Source organism: Hylobates moloch, unplaced genomic scaffold (assembly GCF_009828535.3).
Source record: "Hylobates moloch isolate HMO894 unplaced genomic scaffold, HMol_V3 SCAFFOLD_9, whole genome shotgun sequence".
NCBI lineage: Eukaryota > Metazoa > Chordata > Mammalia > Primates > Hylobatidae > Hylobates > Hylobates moloch.
Genome location: NW_026652284.1, coordinates 74,060,095 through 74,077,474, shown reverse-complemented (window position 1 = coordinate 74,077,474; position 17,380 = coordinate 74,060,095). Strand labels below are relative to the sequence as shown.

Sequence of the window (17,380 nt, the reverse complement as noted above, 5' to 3'; positions counted from 1 at the left end):
ACAGAAGAGGAGAAGGAGACCGTGTCCCTGGTGACTGTGGAGCCACCGAAACAGCTCTGCACCACCTAATTCTGGATTTGTTTTATAAGATAAAAAAATAAAGTTATCTCTTATATAAGCCACTGCTATTTTGGATTTCTCTTAGACATAGCCAAGTCTTATCATCTAATGGAGCAGGAGGGAGATAGAGAGAAAGAACCATGTAAATAATGCTGGAAATTCAATGGGCAATTGCCCTCAATGAGGTTGTCTACAGGCAGACATAGAAGACTTTTAGTGAAACCTACCGAAGAAGGTATGGATGATTTAGGGGTTCCCCAACCATAGACAAATAAGAGAAATGCATTGTTCATACTAGTGGGTAGTGAAGGGTTTACTACAATCTTGTAAAAGAAACTGAAGAACTAACTAAAGACAAAGGAGAAACTGACAAAGTTATCCACAAAAACTTAGGTGATGACACCAAATGGGAAATAAGAATATTCTCAGCCTGGACAACATGTTGAAACCCCATCTCTGTCAAAAAATCCAAAAAGTAGCTGGGCGTGGTGGTGCGTACCTGTAGTCCCAGCTACTAGGGAGCCTGAGGCACAAGAATCGCTTGAACCCACCAGGAGGCAGAGGTTGTAGTGAGCTGAGATGGCGCCACTGCACTCCAGCCTGGGCAACAGAGTGAGACTCCATCTCGAAAAAAAGAGGAGTATTTAAAATTTGCTCAAGTGTTACAAAAAGCTAGCTTGATTTATTTTCTCAATATAATCCTCCTTGGAATTGTATGCTACATATTATAGTATACATTATATAGTATATATACCTTACACCTATAAATACTGTCTACTTGATATACTCACACCTGCATATTACTTTACAGTATTGTATTCCTAAAGCTATGTTTGACCTACTGTTATGGGTGACTTAAGAAAACTTCTGAGTGATTCTGACTATACGTGACTCTTGCCTATGGGCTGACTAAAGAATCTAATCTCCATCTTAAGATGTGATTTAACTCCAGAGAAGCTGAAAGGTGATCTGATCAATAAGACTGGTAGAGAGATGAGCCTTAAAACTACAGAGAAGGAGGGAGGTTGAAAGCAGGTCAATCTGTTGGCTGGGAAAGAGGAAAGTAAACAAGTTCTCAGCTGATAGCCTCAACATTCTCAGTATGCGACAAGCCATCTGTTGAGAACAGGTGAGCCATGGGAGAGCAAGACTTTCAAGATGCTTGGGAATGTGATGCAGCTTTGGAATCGCTGAATAGGGAATGGGTTTGGGAACTGACCAGAAACTTGTAAGATGATAAGCAAAAGTACACACCTAAGCATTGTACATGACTCAGCTCTAAATTGGCATCCTCTTCCTTTCCCCCTATTTCCAGTCCCTGCCAGGGAACCTGGGGGATAGGGAAGGGAAAAGATCAAGCTGTTTTCTATTAAGCCTCATCCACTCAGAGTAAATATGGTCCAATCAGTAAATCAGATAACATGTAGCAGGTGGTGCAATTTGGTTATATTTGTCTAGGAATTGAAGTTTTAGTCATGTGTTTCAAGCTTATTTTAGAATTAAACTCTGTTCCTTGTACAATGTGGACACTTAATAAATGGTGAATGATTAGCCAAACACAAGCAACTGAGGCTTTTGTAGCTGTCCAAGTTCTGCAGAAGCCATTGTTTAGAAGAAAATTTGTCAGGGGACATTGTCTGCAGGCACTCAGAATGGTCCAGCATTTGACATAGCGACATAGGCTTTCCTACAATACAGCTTCTAACAAAACTAGACTGTCCTGAAGCCCTGGTAATAGAATTGTTTACCTTTATACCAAGAAGTTTGGGAAAGCACCAAAATCTGCATGTGGTGTGTACCCAGGCCGACTTCGAGGGGTTCGTTCTGTAAGACCTAAAGTTCTTATGAGATTGTCCAAAACAAAGAAACATGTCAGCAGTGTCTATGGTGGTTCCATGTGTGCTAAATGTGTTCGTGACAGGATCAAGTGTGCTTTCCTTATCAAGGAGCAGAAAATCGTTGTGAAAGTATTGAAGGCATAAGCACAGAGTGAGAAAGCTAAATAAATATGAAATTTTTTTGAGTAATACAAATAAAAAAAAAAGAAAATGTATCAAGAAATGAGTCCTTTAAATGGCAACAAATTCACCTGTACCCCACCTGTGAAGACCTCTAGGATCTGAGGTCCCTGTTGCTGCTGTTTCTTCTCTCTTCTGAGGTCATACCTTCCTCTTTCTTAAACAGTACTTTCCTTTGAAGTGAAAAAGAACTGGGAAAGGAGTCCTGAGAGAAAAGGGCTGAGCATGAACACTACAACCTTACATAACAGACATTTTTATCTCACGATTTAAACCTAATACTGTTTTCCCTTTAGTGGCTATATTTATTTTTGAGAGCACAGTATTTAAAAATGGCATGCCGTTCTGAATTGCTCTCCACTGTCCAGTCCGCCATGGGACTTTGTGATATCATCTGAGTGGTTGGCTATGTTTGTGTTTGATGGCCACGATGCTAATGAAGCAGTGCAGTGTCTTTTGTGGATAAACAGTGGGAAGCACTCTTCGTTTCCTTCTGGGTTTTAACAACAACCAAATTTTTAAAAGACAGGAGGCAGAATCCGGCAGAGACCTTGTAGCATTGGCCACCTCGTCTCATGAACATGGGGTTCAATGTCTTAGTATTTAAATGGAGAGTGAGCTCAGTTTGCCATGAAAGGAAGGAAACCATTTCTTTCTGAAGAAGGTAAACTTCTCCAGTACCTAAAGAAATTTAGTTGAGCCAAGAGGGTGGCAGACTTACTCTTTGGGATAGAGGCAAATGTGACCCTGAATGGAGAATAGACTGGGTTTAGAACAAAGTTAGCAGACTCAGAGAACTTGGTTTGAACTCCCTCCCAAAGTGACCAAATAGGAATTTGGTACCCATTGTGTGATAGTAAGCAGCTTTCATCTTCCTTACTTTCCCGGCCATTGTAAGACAGCTGTTGACACAACAAAGAAAAGGATGGCAATTTTGCCTCCGGGCTACAAATGCAGAGCCAGATCATCTTTACTGTGTTCCTACTCCGTGCCAGACAGAAAGCAACATATAAAGAAAGGACGCCCCATATTCAAAGTCAGTGACCTCAGCTGGGCGTGGTGGCTCACACCTGAAATCCCAGCACTTTGGGAGGCTGAGGCGGGTGGATCACCTGAGGTTAGGAGTTTGAGACCAGTCTAGCCAACATGGTGAAACCCCCTCTCTACTAAAAATACAAAAATTATCTGGGCGTGGTCATGCACCCTGAAATCCCAGCTACCCAGGAGCCTGAGGCAGGAGAATCACTGGAACCCGGGAAGTAGAGGTTGCAGTGAGCCAAGGCAACACCACTACACTTCAGCCTGGGCGACAGAGCAAGATTCCATCTCAAAAAAAGAAAAAGAATACAAAAATTAGCCGGGCGTGGTCGCGCACGCCTGTAATCCCAGCTACTTGGGAAGCTGAGGCAGGAGAATTGCTTGAACCTGGGAGGCGGAGATTGCAGTGAGCAGAGATCACACCACTGCACTTCAGGCTGGGTGACAGAGCGAGATTCTGTCTCAAAACAAACAAACAAACAAACAACCACAAAGTCAGTGACCTCAGAACAAGCCCTGGAGCAGCCACAACAAAGTCAGGAAGCAGCTGTCCCCGTGCCTCCATGAGGGTCTGTGTGTTGCTGCCAGTAGACCAGGTTGGGGAGCTGGACATGGGAGGTGAGGGGCTGGCCTCTTTCTCAAAAAGGGATGCATTACCAATAAACGTGCTAGAGAAAACCATAATGCAGCAATGATCAAACTCACATGCGGAGGAGGAACAGCATGAGGGGGCGTTGGTGAGGAAAATACAGCCACTGTCCGTAGAAAGAAGATAACTTGCTAGGAAAATAGCACACTTTTACAAGAATACTTTTACAAGAATTCTTTCACAAACCCTAATTTTTAAACACACACACCACACACAAACAGTAAGATAAAATCTGAAACCTCAGAAATTTAATGTGACTGAAATACGTCTGGACAAAAATCACTTGGGTGTTGCGCTCTTCCTCCATTACCTACGCTGCCAACTGCAGAAACGTGGAAGAGAAGGGAGGGAAGGGGTGTGCATGTCAGATCAGATGCACTAGAGAGGGCACAGCCAAAGGAGAAGCAGAGGTGAGAGGGTGGGAGAGGGCAAGACACTGGCATTTACAAGGCGCTGCAGAAGTGTTTCCGGCAGAAGATTTTTTTTTTTTTTTTTTTTTTGAGATGAGTCTCGCTCTTGTCACTCGGGCTGGAGTGCAATGGCACTATCTCGGCTTACTGCAACCTCCACCTCCTGGGTTCAAGCGATTCTCCTGCCTCAGCCTCCCAAGTAGCTGGGATTACAGGCATGCGCCACTATGCCTGGCTAATTTTTGTATTTTTAGTACAGACGGGGTTTCACCATGTTAGTGAGGCTGGTCTCGAACTCCCAACCTCAGGTGATCTGCCTACCTCAGCCTCCCAAAGTGCTGGGATTACAAGTGTGAGCCACCACACCCGGCCAAGGCAGAGGATTTAAATATTAACCGTGAATTATGACTTAGAGCCTTTCAAATTTTTAGAGCGCTGAGTAAAACTGAAACGCCTGTTTGAGCAGTGCTTCTTCCAATATGAGCCATCCTGAGACTGGACCATGCAGGTTGTGACTCCATAGATCTTGTCTAAATGAGATAATTAGGCTCTTATTGCCCTTCTGTGAGCAGATTAAATTGAGAAAAATGAAATCTTTCCCTTTGACTATTTCAAGTACTTTCTTTACCACCCCAGCCCAATCATGTGCCAACTTCTTCATAATCTACATATTACAGTAGCAGAATACATTGAACTTATTATCACTCATTTAAAATTAAGCATTTGTATGCAAAGCAGTTTTCCAAGAATATAGTAATAAGGAATATAAAGCTGTACCCTAAGGGCTTAATTCCAAAAGAGTTTTAAAGTAGCAGTCAAAAGAGAGATACAGATCACATAGCAAATAAACCAGATGTGCCTGTGTATCCCATATCTTAAAAATGCTGCAGTTACGACGGGTGCAGTGGCTCATGCCTGTAATCCCAACATTTTGGGAGGCCGAGGTGAGTGGATCATTTGAGGTCAGGAGTTTGAGACCAGCCTGGCCAACATGGTGAAACCCTGTGTAAAACATTTATTTTGTAAAAATACAAAAATTAGCTGGGCGCAGCGGCTCACGCCTGAAATCCCAGCACTTTGGGAGGCCAAGGAGGGCAATGACAAGGTCAGGAGATTGGGACCATCCTGGCTAACACAGTGAAACCCCATCTCTACTAAAAATACAAAAAATTAGCTGGGTGTGGTGGCATGTGCCTTTAGTCCCATATACTCAGGAGGCTGAGGCAGGAGAACTGCTTGAACCCAGGAGGCAGAGGTTGCAGTGAGCTAAGATCATGCCACTGCACTCTAGCATAGGTGACAGAGTGAGACTCTGTTTCAAAAAAAAAAAAAATTGGCTGGGTGTGGTGGGGGGCATCTTTAGTCCCAGCAACTCAAGAAGCTAAGGCAGGAGAATCAGTTGAACTCAGGAGGTGGAGGTTGCAGCCAAGACTGTACCACTGCACTCCAGCCTGGGTGACAGAACGAGACTCTGTCTCAAAAAAAAAAGTGGGGGGGGGGTGTGCTGGCAAGATGACCAAATAAGAACAGCTCAAGTCTGCCACTCCCAGTGAGACCAGCGCAGAAGGCGAGTGATTTCTGCATTTTCAACTGAGGTACCTGGCTCATCCCATTGGGACTGGTTAGACAGGGGGTGCAGCTCACGGAGGGCAAGCAGAAGCAGGGTGGGGCGTTGCCTCATCCGGGAAGTGCAAGGGGTTGGGGAACTCCCTCCCCTAGCCAAGGGAAGCCTTGAGGGATTGTGCCATGAGGGACGGTGCTATCTGGCCCAGATACTATGGTTTTCCCATGGTTTTCACAACCCGCAGACCAGGAGATTCCCTCGGGTGCCTACACCACCAGGACCCTGGGTTTTAAGCACACAACTAGGGGACCGTTTGGGCAGACACTGAGCTAGCTGTAGGAGGTTTTTTTTGTACACCAGTGGCACCCGAAACCCAAGCGAGACAGAACTGTTCACTCCCCTGGAAAGGGGGCTGAAGCCAGGAAACCAAGTGGTCTTGATCAGTGGATCCCACCCCCATGGAGCCCAGCAAGCTAAGATCCACTGGCTTGAAATTCTCAATGCCAGCACAGCAGTCTGAAGTCCACCTGGGAAGCTGGAGCTTGGTGGGGGGAGGGGAGTCTGCCATTACTGAGGCTTAAGTAGGCAGTTTTCCCCTCACTATGTAAACAAAGCTGCTGGGAAGTTCGAACTGGGTGGAACCCACCACAGTGCACCAAAGCCACTGTAGCCAGACTGCCTCTCTAGATTCCTCCTCTCTAGACCAGACATCTCTGAAAGAAAGGCAGCAGCCCCAGTCAGGGGCCTATAGATAAAACCCCATATCCCTGGAACAGAGCACCCGGGGGAAGGGGCGGCTGTGGGCACAGCTTCAGCAAACTTAAATGTTCCTGTCTGCTGGCTCTGAACAGAGCAGTGGATCTCCTAGCATGGTGCTTGAGCTCTGCTAAGGGACAGACTGCATCCTCAAGTGGGTGGGTCCCTGACCCCCACACCTCCTGACTGGGAGACATCTCCCAGCAGAGGTCGACAGATGCCTCATACAGGACAGCTCAGGCTGGCATCTGTCAGGTGCCCCTCTGGGACGAAGCTTCCAGTGGAAGGAGCAGGCAGCAATCTTTGCTGTTCAGCAGACTCTGCTGGTAATACCCAGGCAAACAGGGTCTGGAGTGGACCTCCAGCAGACCTGCAGAAGACATGCCTGACTGTTAAAAGAAAAACTAACAAACAGAAAGCAATAACATCAACATCAACAAAAAGGATGCCCACACAAAACCCCATCCGAAGGTCATCAGCATCAAAGATCAAAGGTAGATAAATCCATGAAGACAGGACAGGCATGGTGGCTCACACCTGTAATCCCAGCAGTTTGGAAGGCCAAATCAGGTGGATCACCTGAGGTCAGGAGTTCGAGACCAGGCTGACCAACAACCAACATGGAGAAACCCCATCTCTACTAAAAATACAACAAAATTAGATGGGCATAGTGGTGGGCACCTGTAATCCCAGCTACTCAGGAGGCTGAGGCAGGTGAATCACTTGAACCTGGGAGGCAGAGGTTGCAGCAAGCCGAGATCACATCATTGCACCCCAGCCTAGACAACGAGCAAAACTCCATCTCAAAAAAAAAAAAAAAAATCTGCGAACATGAGGAAAAATCAGCACAAAAATCCTGAAAATTCCAAAAACCAGAATATCTCTTCTCCTCTAAAGGATCACAACTCCTCGCCAGCAAGGGAAAAAAATTGGATGGAGAACGAGTTTGACAAACTCACAGAAATAGGCTTCAGAAAGTGGGTAATAACAAACTCCTCTGAGCTAAAGGGGCATATTCTTTTTTTTTTACAGGTAGGCACTTTTTAAATTAAAGATTTAGGGTACATGTGCACAATGTGCAGGTTTGTTACATATGTATACATGCGCCACATTGGTGTGCTGTACCCATTAACTCATCATTTACATTAGGTATATCTCCTAAAGCTATCCCTCCTCCCTCCCCCCGCCCCACAACAGGCCTCAGTGTGTGATGTTCCCCTTCCTGTGTCCAAGTGTTCTTGTTGCTCAATTCCCACCTATGAGTGAGAACATGCGGTGTTTGGTTTTTTGTCCCTGCGATAGTTTGCTGAGAATGATGGTTTCTAGCTTCATCCATGTCCCTACAAAGGACATGAACTCATCCTTTTTTATGGCTGCATGGTATTCCATGGTGTATATGTGCCACACCTTCTTTTTTTTTCATTTATATATATATTTTTATTATTATTATACTTTAAGTTTTAGGGTACATGTGCACAATGTACAGGTTTGTTACATATGTATCCATGTGCCATGTTGGTGTGCTGTACCCATTAACTGGTCATTTAGCATTAGGTATATCTCCTAATGCTATCCCTCCCCCTCCCCCCACCCCACATCAGTCCTCAGTGTGTGATGTTCCCCTTCCTGTGTCCATGTGTTCTCATTGTTCAATTCCCACCTATGAGTGAGAACACGTAGTGTTTGTTTTTTTGTCCTTGCGATAGTTTGCTGAGAATGATGTTTTCCAGTTTCATCCATGTCCCTACAAAGGACATGAACTCATCATTTTTTATGGCTGCATAGTATTCCATGGTGTATATGTGCCACATTTTCTTAATCCAGTCCATCATTGTTGGACATTTGGGTTGGTTCCAAGTCTTTGCTATTGTGAATAGTGCCACAATAAATATACATGTGCATGTGTCTTTATAGCAACATGATTTATAGTCCTTTGGATATATACCCAGTAATGGGATGGCTGGGTCAAATGGTATTTCTAGTTCTAGATCCCTGAGGAATCGCCACACTGACTTCCACAATGGTTGAACTAGTTTACAGTCCCACCAACAGTGTAAAAGTGTTCCTATTTCTCCACATCCTCTCCTGCACCTGTTGTTTCCTGACTTTTTAATGATGGCCATTCTAACTGGTGTGAGATTGTATCTCATTGTGGTTTTGATTTGCAATTCTCTGATGGCCAGTGATGATGAGCATTTTTTCATGTGTTTTTTGGCTGCATAAATGTCTTCTTTTGAGAAGTGTCTGTTCATGTCCTTCACCCACTTTTTGATGGGGTTGTTTTTTTCTTGTACATTTGTTTGAGTTCACTGTAGATTCTGGATATTAGCCCTTTGTCAGATGAGTAGCTTACGAAAATTTTCTCCCATTCTGTAGGTTGCCTGTTCACTCTGATGGTAGTTTCTTTTGCTGTGCAGAAGCTCTTTAGTTTAATTAGATCCCATTTGTCAATTTTGGCTTTTGTTGCCACTGCTTTCAGTGTTTTAGACATGAAGTCCTTGCCCATGCCTATGTCCTGAATGGTATTGCCTAGGTTTTCTTCTAGGGTTTTTATGGTTTTAGGTCTAACATGTAAGTCTTTAATCCATCTTGAATTAATTTTTGTATAAGGTGTAAGGAAGGGATCCAGTTTCAGCTTTCTACATATGGCTAGCCAGTTTTCCCAGCACCATTTATTAAATAGGGAATCCTTTTCCCGTTGCTTGTTTTTGTCAGGTTTGTCAAAGATCAGATAGTTGTAGATATGCGGCATTATTTCTGAGGGCTCTGTTCTGTTCCATTGATCTATGTCCCTGTTTTGGTACCAGTACCATGCTGTTTGGTTACTGTAGCCTTGTAGTATAGTTTGAAGTCAGGTAGCGTGATGCCTCCAGCTTTGTTCTTTTGGCTTAGGATTGACTTGGCGATGCAGGCTCTTTTTTGGTTCCATATGAACTTTAAAGTAGTTTTTTCCAATTCTGTGAAGAAAGTCATTGGTAGCTTGATGGGGATGGCATTGAATCTATAAATTACCTTGGGCAGTATGGCCATTTTCACGATATTGATTCTTCCAACCCATGAGCATGGAATGTTCTTCCATTTGTTTGTATCCTCTTTTATTTCATTGAGCAGTGGTTTGTAGTTCTCCTTGAAGAGGTCCTTCACATCCCTTGTAAGTTGGGTTCCTAGGTATTTTATTCTCTTTGAAGCAATTGTGAATGGGAGTTCACTCATGATTTGGCTCTCTGTTTGTCTGTTATTGGTGTACAAGAATGCTTGTGATTTTTGTACATTGATTTTGTATCCTGAGACTTTGCTGAAGTTGCTAATCAGCTTAAGGAGATTTTGGGCTGAGACAATGGGGTTTTCTAGATATATAATCATGTCATCTGCAAACAGGGACAATTTGACTTCCTCTTTTCCTAATTGAATACCGTTTATTTCCTTCTCCTGCCTGATTGCCCTGGCCAGAACTTCCAACACTATGTTGAATAGGAGTGGTGAGAGAGGGCATCCGTGTCTTGTGCCAGTTTTCAAAGGGAATACTTCCAGTTTTTGCCCATTCAGTATGATATTGGCTGTGGGTTTGTCATAGATAGCTCTTATTATTTTGAGATACGGCCCATCAATACCTAATTTATTGAGAGTTTTTAGCATGAAGGTTGTTGAATTTTGTCAAAGGCCTTTTCTGCATCTATTGAGATAATCATGTGGTTTTTGTCTTTGGTTCTGTTTATATGCTGGATTACATTGATTGATTTGCGTATGTTGAATGAGCCTTGCATCCCAGGGATGAAGCCCACTTGATCATGGTGGATAAGCTTTTTGATGTGCTGCTGGATTCAGTTTGCCAGTATTTTATTGAGGATTTTTGCATCAATGCTCATCAAGGATATTGGTCTGAAATTCTGTTTTTTGGTTGTGTCTCTGCCAGGCTTTGGTATCAGGACGATGCTGGCCTCATAAAATGTGTTAGGGAGGATTCCCTCTTTTTCTATTGATTGCAATAGTTTCAGAAGGAATGGTACCAGTTCCTCCTTGTACCTTTGGTAGAAAAATGATAAAGGGGATATCACCACTGATCCCACAGAAATACAAACTACCATCACAGAATACTATAAACAATTCTATGCAAATAAACTAGAAAATTTGGAAGAATGGATAAATTCCTGGACACATACAACCTCCTAAGACTAAACCAGGAAGAAGTCAAATCCCTGAATAGACCAATAATAAGTTCTGAAATTGAGGCAGTAATTAATAGCCTACCAACCAAAAAAAGCCCAGGATCAGACAGATTTACAGCTGAATTCTACCAGAGGTACAAAGAGGAGCTGGTACCATTCCTTCTGAAACTATTCCAAACAATAGAAAAAGAGGGACTCTTCCCTAAGTCATTTTATGAGGCCAACATCATCCTGATACCAAAACCTGCCAGAGACACAACAAAAAAAGAAAATTTCATCCCCAAATCCCTGATGAACACTGATGTGAAAATTCTCAATAAAATACTGGCAAACCGAATCCAATAGCACATCAAAAAGCTTATCCACCACGATCAAGTCAGCTTCATCCCTGGGATGCAAGGCTGGTTCAACATATGCAAATCAATAAATGTAATCCATCACATAAACAGAACCAATGACAAAAACTTCATAATTATCTCAATAGATACAGAAAAGGCCTTCGACAAAATTCTCCATCCCTTCATGCTAAAAACACTCAATAAACTAGGTATTGATGGAACATATCTCAAAATAATAAGAGCTATTTATGACAAACCCACAACCAATATCATACTGAATGGGCAAAAGCTGGAAGCATTACCTTTGAAAAGGAGCACAAGACAAGGATGCCCTCTCTCACCACTCCAGTTCTAAATAGTATTGAAAGTTCTGTCCAGGGCAATCAGGCAATGGAAATAAATAAAGCATATTCAAATAGGAGGAGAGGAAGTCAAATTGTCTCTGTCTGTAGATGAGATGATTGTATATTTAGAAAACCCCATCATCTCAGCCCCAAATCTCCTTAAGCCGATAAGCAACTTCAGCAAAGTCTCAGGATACGAAATCAATGTGCAAAAATCACAAACATTCCTATACACCAACAATAGACAAACAGAGAGCCAAATCCTGAGTGAATTCCCATTCACAATTGCTACAAAGAGAATAAATTACCCAGGAATACAACTTACAAGGGACATGAAGGACCTCTTCAAGGAGAACTATAAACCACTGCTCAAGGGAATAAGAGAGGACACAAACAAATGGAAAAACATACCATGCTCATGGGTAGAAAGAATCAATATTGTGAAAATGGCCATACTGCCCCAAGTAATTTTTTTTTTTTTGAGATGGAGTTTTGCTCTTGTTGCCCAGGCTAGAGTGCAATGGCGCAATCTCAGCTCACCACAACCTCTGCCTCCCAGTTTCAAGCAATTCTCCTGCCTCAGTCTCCCGAGTAGCTGGGATTACAGGCATGTACCACCACACCTGGCTAATTTTTAGTAGAGACGAAGTCTCCATGTTGGTCAGGCTGGTCTCGAACTCCTGACCTCAGGTGATCCACCCACCTTGGCCTCCAAAAGTGCTGGCATTACAGGCATAAGCCATCGCGCCTGGCCCTGTCCAAAGTAATTTATAGATTCATTGCTATTTTCATCAAGGTACCATTGACTTTCTTCACAGAATTAGAAAAAATACTGTAAATTTCATATGAAATGAAAAAAGAGCCCGCATTGTCAAGACAATCCTAAGCAAAAAGACCAAAGCTGGAGGCATTATGCCACCTGACTTCAAACTATACAACAAGGCTACAGTAACCAAAACAGCATGGTACTGGTACCAAAACAGATATATAGACCAATGGAACAGAACAGAGGCCTCAGAAATAACACCACACATCTACAACCATCTAATATTTGACAAACCTTACAAAAACAAGCAACAGGGAAAGGATTCCCTATTTAATAAATGGTGTTGGGAAAATTGGCTAACCATATGCAGAAAACTGAAGCTGGACCCCATCCTTACACTTTATACAAAAATTAATTCAAGATGGATTAAAGGGTTAAACATAAGACCTAAAACCATTAAAACCCTAGAAGAAAACCTGGGCAATACCATTCAGGACATAGGCATGGGCAAAGACTTTATGACTAAAACACCAAAAGCAATTGCAGCAAAAGCCAAAATTGACAAATGGGATCTAATTAAACTAAAGAGCTTCTGCACAGCAAATAAACTATCATCAGAGTAAACAGTCAACCTACAGAATGGGAGAAAATTTTTGCAATCTATCCATCTGACAAAGGGCTAATATCCAGAATCTACAAGGAACTTAAACAAATTTACAAGAAAAAGAAAAAAACTCCATCAAAAAGTGGGTGAAGGATATGAACAGACACTTCTCAAAAGAAGACATTTATGCAGCCAACAAACATATGAAAAAAAGCTCATCACCACTGGTCATTAGAGAAATGCAAATCAAAACCACAATGAGATACCATCTCATGCCAGTTAGAATGGTGATCATTAAAAAGTCAGGAAACAACAGATGCTGGAGAGGATGTGGAGAAACAGGAACGCTTTTACACTGTTGGTGGGAGTGTAAATTAGTTCAACCATTGTGGAAGACAGTGTGGCGATTTCTCAAGGATCTAGAACCAGAAATACCATTTGACTCAGCAATCCCATTACTGGGTATATACCCAAAGGATTATAAATCATTCAACTATAAAGACACATGTACATTTGTATGTATTGCAGCCCTATACACAATAGCAAAGACTTGGAACCAACCCAAATGCCCATCAATGATAGACTGGATAAAGAAAATGTGGCACGTATACACCATGGAATAGTATGCAGCCATAAAATGAATGAGTTCATGTCCTTTGCAGGGACATGGATGAAGCTGCAAACCATCATTCTCATCAAACTAACACAGAAACTGAAAACCAAACACCGCATGCTGTCACTCATAAGTGAGAGTTAAACAACGAGAACACATGGACACAGGGAGGGGAACATCACACACCGGGGCCTGTCAGGAGGTTGGGGGCTAGTGGAGGGATAGCATTAGGAGAAATACCTATTGTAGATGACAGGTTGATGGGTGCAGCAAACCACCATGGTACAGGTATACCTATGTAAAAAACCTGAACATTCTGTACATGTATCCCAGAACTTAAAGTATAATAATAATAATAATGTGATGTAGTTGATATGCAGACATTAATATCATCAAATTCAATACATAAAAAGTATCAAACAATAATATAGGATCTTGTAACCTCTGCAAGAAGATATTCTAATGTAACATAGAATTGCTTGAAAAGAAAAAGAAAGCTTCATGGGATAGATGAGTCTTTAAGTGTGTCAAGAAGAGAGTACAAGGAAACTAATTAATGTTGCTGCTGTCATATCAGCAGCATTGAGAGAAAGACATTATTCAAAAGAAATCACTGGCCAGGCTCAGTGGCTCATACCTGTAATCCCAGTGTTTTGGGAGGCTGAGGCAGAAAGATCACTTGAGAACAGGAGTTCAAGACCAGCCTGGGCAACACAGGGAGACCCTGTCTGTACAAAATTTTTTTTTAAATTAGCTAGTCATGGTGGTGTGTGCCTGTAGTCCCAGCTACTCAGGAGGCTGAGGCAAGAGGATCACTTGAACCCAGGAGTAGAGGCTGCAGTGAGTTATGATCATGCCACTGCACTCCAGCCTGGGTGACCAAGAGACTCTGTCGATATCTAATAAATACAAGTCATTTACCATATATATGATTTATAAATATCAATTCTGTGGATGTCAAATTAGAAATATTTTATCCAATCTAATGATGTCCATTGAAGCCCAAAATTTTAATATTGATGAAGTCCAATTTATCATTTACTTTGTCACTTGTACTTCTGGCATCAATCTAAGAAGGCTTAGCATAATGCAAGGTCACAAAGATTTACTCCTACATTTTCTTCTAAGAATTTTATAGTTTTATCTTTCACATTTAGCTCCATGATCCATACTAAATACATTTCTGTGTATGAAGTAAGAAAGGATCCAACTTCATTGTATTGCATGAGGCTTTACAGTTGTACCAGCACGATTTGTTGAAAAGACTGCCTTTCCCCCAACTGAATTGTCTTGGCACCCTTGCTAAAAATCAATTGACTATAAATATGAGAGTTTATTTCCGGACTCTCATTTAAATTCTATTGATCTGTATGTCTATCCATATGCCAGTATCACACAGTCTTGATTACTATAGCTTTGTATTAAGTTTTGAAATAGGGATGTGAGTCCTCCAAATGTGTTATTCTCTGGCCAGGTTGTTTTTCAAGATTAATGTTTTACATCAAATTTGGGAACTTTTAAGCCATAAGTTTTTAAATGTGTTTCTTCTGTTACTTTCTCTCTCTCTCCTTTTATTCTGGTACTCCAATCATGCATATTTTGGTGCATTTAATGATGTCCAACATTTCTCTAATAATCTGTTCATATTCATTATTTTCATTTTTTTTCTTCTCCACTCTTCAGGCTGCCTTATCTCTATTGATCTATCTTCAAGTTTGCTGATTCTTTATTCTGTCAAATCTACTCTTGAGGCCCTCTAATAAATTTTTCACCTTGGTGTTTTACATTTCAACTCTAGAATTTTGATTTGGTTCATTATTTACATACAAACATACATACATATATGTATATGTACATATATGTACATTTATGTAAATACATAAACTGATATTACATATATACATCTTTGCATATGCTGCACTATGTGTAATATAAATTTATGTATTTAAATAAATATATATGTGTATGTGTGTGTATATGTATATGTATATATATATACACATATGCATGTAAAGAACCAAATGAAAATTCTTGAGTTAAAATGTGTAACAACCAAATTATTGGTTGATATATATATATCTTTATTGATAGTCTCTATTTGATGAGATTGTCATCATATTATTCTTTACTTCTTTAAGCATAGTTTCCTTTAGTTCTTTGAACATATTTATAATAACTAGTTTGAAGTCTTTGTCAAGTCTGACATATGGGCCTTCTCACAGGCAGTTTTGGTTGTCTGCTTTTTTTCCCCTCTGTGTGTGAGTCACAGTTTCCTGATTCTTTGCATATCTTGCAATTTTTTTTGTTGAAAACTAGACTATTGAATAATATATTTTAAGAACGCTATATACTGATTCTTCCCTGCAAACCTATAGAGCTACTTTTTGTTGTTTTCTTATTTTTTAGTGACATGGCAGGGCTATTTCAAGAAAGTCTATTGTCTCCACAGTGAAGCCTCTGAAGTTGATCTTCAGAGGACATGGTCTTGGACATTTGCACAGTCACCCAGAAGTGACAGTGATTTTAGCAAGGCTTTCTTTGTGTCTTTCCCTGATCTCTCTGTTAAGCTGTCCGCCTCTGTTGGTATCACATCCAGCTGTTAGGCTCCACTAATTGCATGTTGATTGCTCTATTGTTTTTGATAATGTCCCGGATGTCCTGCAGCATAAATTACAGTTGGATCCAATTAAATCTGGGTCTATTTGCAGGAGTGGTTTTTGAGGCTAGTCTTTGAGGTTTGTTCCAACCCCAGGAAGGATCTTCTTAGCTTTCTCCCCCATCCCTCCCCTTGTCTCTTTGGTAAATCAGCTGACCTGTGTTAGCTCATAGCTCCCCTGGGGCTACCTCTTAATTGCTTATCACCTTAACTTCCATTGTTTTCCAGAGAGCCCTCAGGCATCAACTTCCTCACATTTTTCTTAAGATAAAGTCAATTTATTTAGAGATAGCTCAGAGCTCATGCTCTTTCTCTCTCTTATTTATTTATTTAGAGTCAAGGTCTCACTTTGTCACCTAGGATGGGGTGCAGTGGTGTGATTTCAGCTCACTTCAGCCTTGACCTCCTGGGCTCAAGCAATCCTCCCACCTCAGCTCCTCAAATAGCTGAGACTACAGGCACGCACCACCACACCCAGCTTTTTTTTTTGTATTTTTTGTAGAGGCAGGGTTTTGCCATGTTGCCCAGGCTGGGCTTGAACTCCTAAGGTCAAGCAATCTGCCTGCTTCAGCCTCCCAAAGTGCTAGGAGTGCTGGCATAAGCCATCGTGCCCAGCCAGAGCTCTCTCTTCTTATGGCCTGCTCTCCCTGGGCAAAACCTGTGTACCACTGCTCCGGAGCTGGGGGTGGGGACAGTGGCACACTTCTTTCAAAATGACACCCTTGTTTTATGAGCAGCATGCTGGACGGGGCAGTAGCACCTAGTTTTCTTGGCTTGCCTCTTCCAGTGAGCAACATCTGTCCTATAAGCAAGCCAGGGCAAAAGCAATTGGGGCCTAGTGTTTTCAACCTGTCATGTCTAGGGTAGCAGTAGAGAGCTGAGTGAAGGACGGGAGTCCCCAGCTCTTTGGCTGTACTCACTGAGAATTTAGCCTCTGCCACATGGAGAAGGGGATGAGAGAAACGCTGGCAGCCTGAACTCTGGGAGAGACTGGGAGCTGGGGCTCCATATTCTTGGCCACCCAACCTGCAGTGGATCTTCCATCACATGGAGTTTGAGGGTAGTGGGAGGCAGGGAGCAGATCAAGTGTTGCAGACTCTCACTGTCCAAAATTTAGTAGATTTACTTGAATAAATACTTATTCATTTGCTGTATGTCCTCTGGACAATCTCCAGTGACTCTAAGTGTTGGGGTTTTTTTCCTAATAATTTTCACCAATTACTGATGTTTCATTGGGAAGCAGGTCTGAGAAACTTCTCACACCGCCAGTCTGGAATTGGATCTCCAGTACTTGTGTTTGGTATTTTGCACAGAGGCACAGAGGGAAAACACAGTTAAAGTCAGGTTGGGAGCCAGAGAAGAAAAGTGAGGGGATGTGCTTTGGCTCTCCAGGTAAAG

General features: G+C 42.0%; 1 pseudogene; it reads left to right on the top strand.

The window, feature by feature from the left end:
• The first annotated feature begins 1,712 nt into the window (after window positions 1-1,712).
• On the top strand, window positions 1,713-2,066 carry LOC116812674 (large ribosomal subunit protein eL34-like; annotated as a pseudogene).
• The last annotated feature ends 15,314 nt before the right edge of the window (window positions 2,067-17,380 follow it).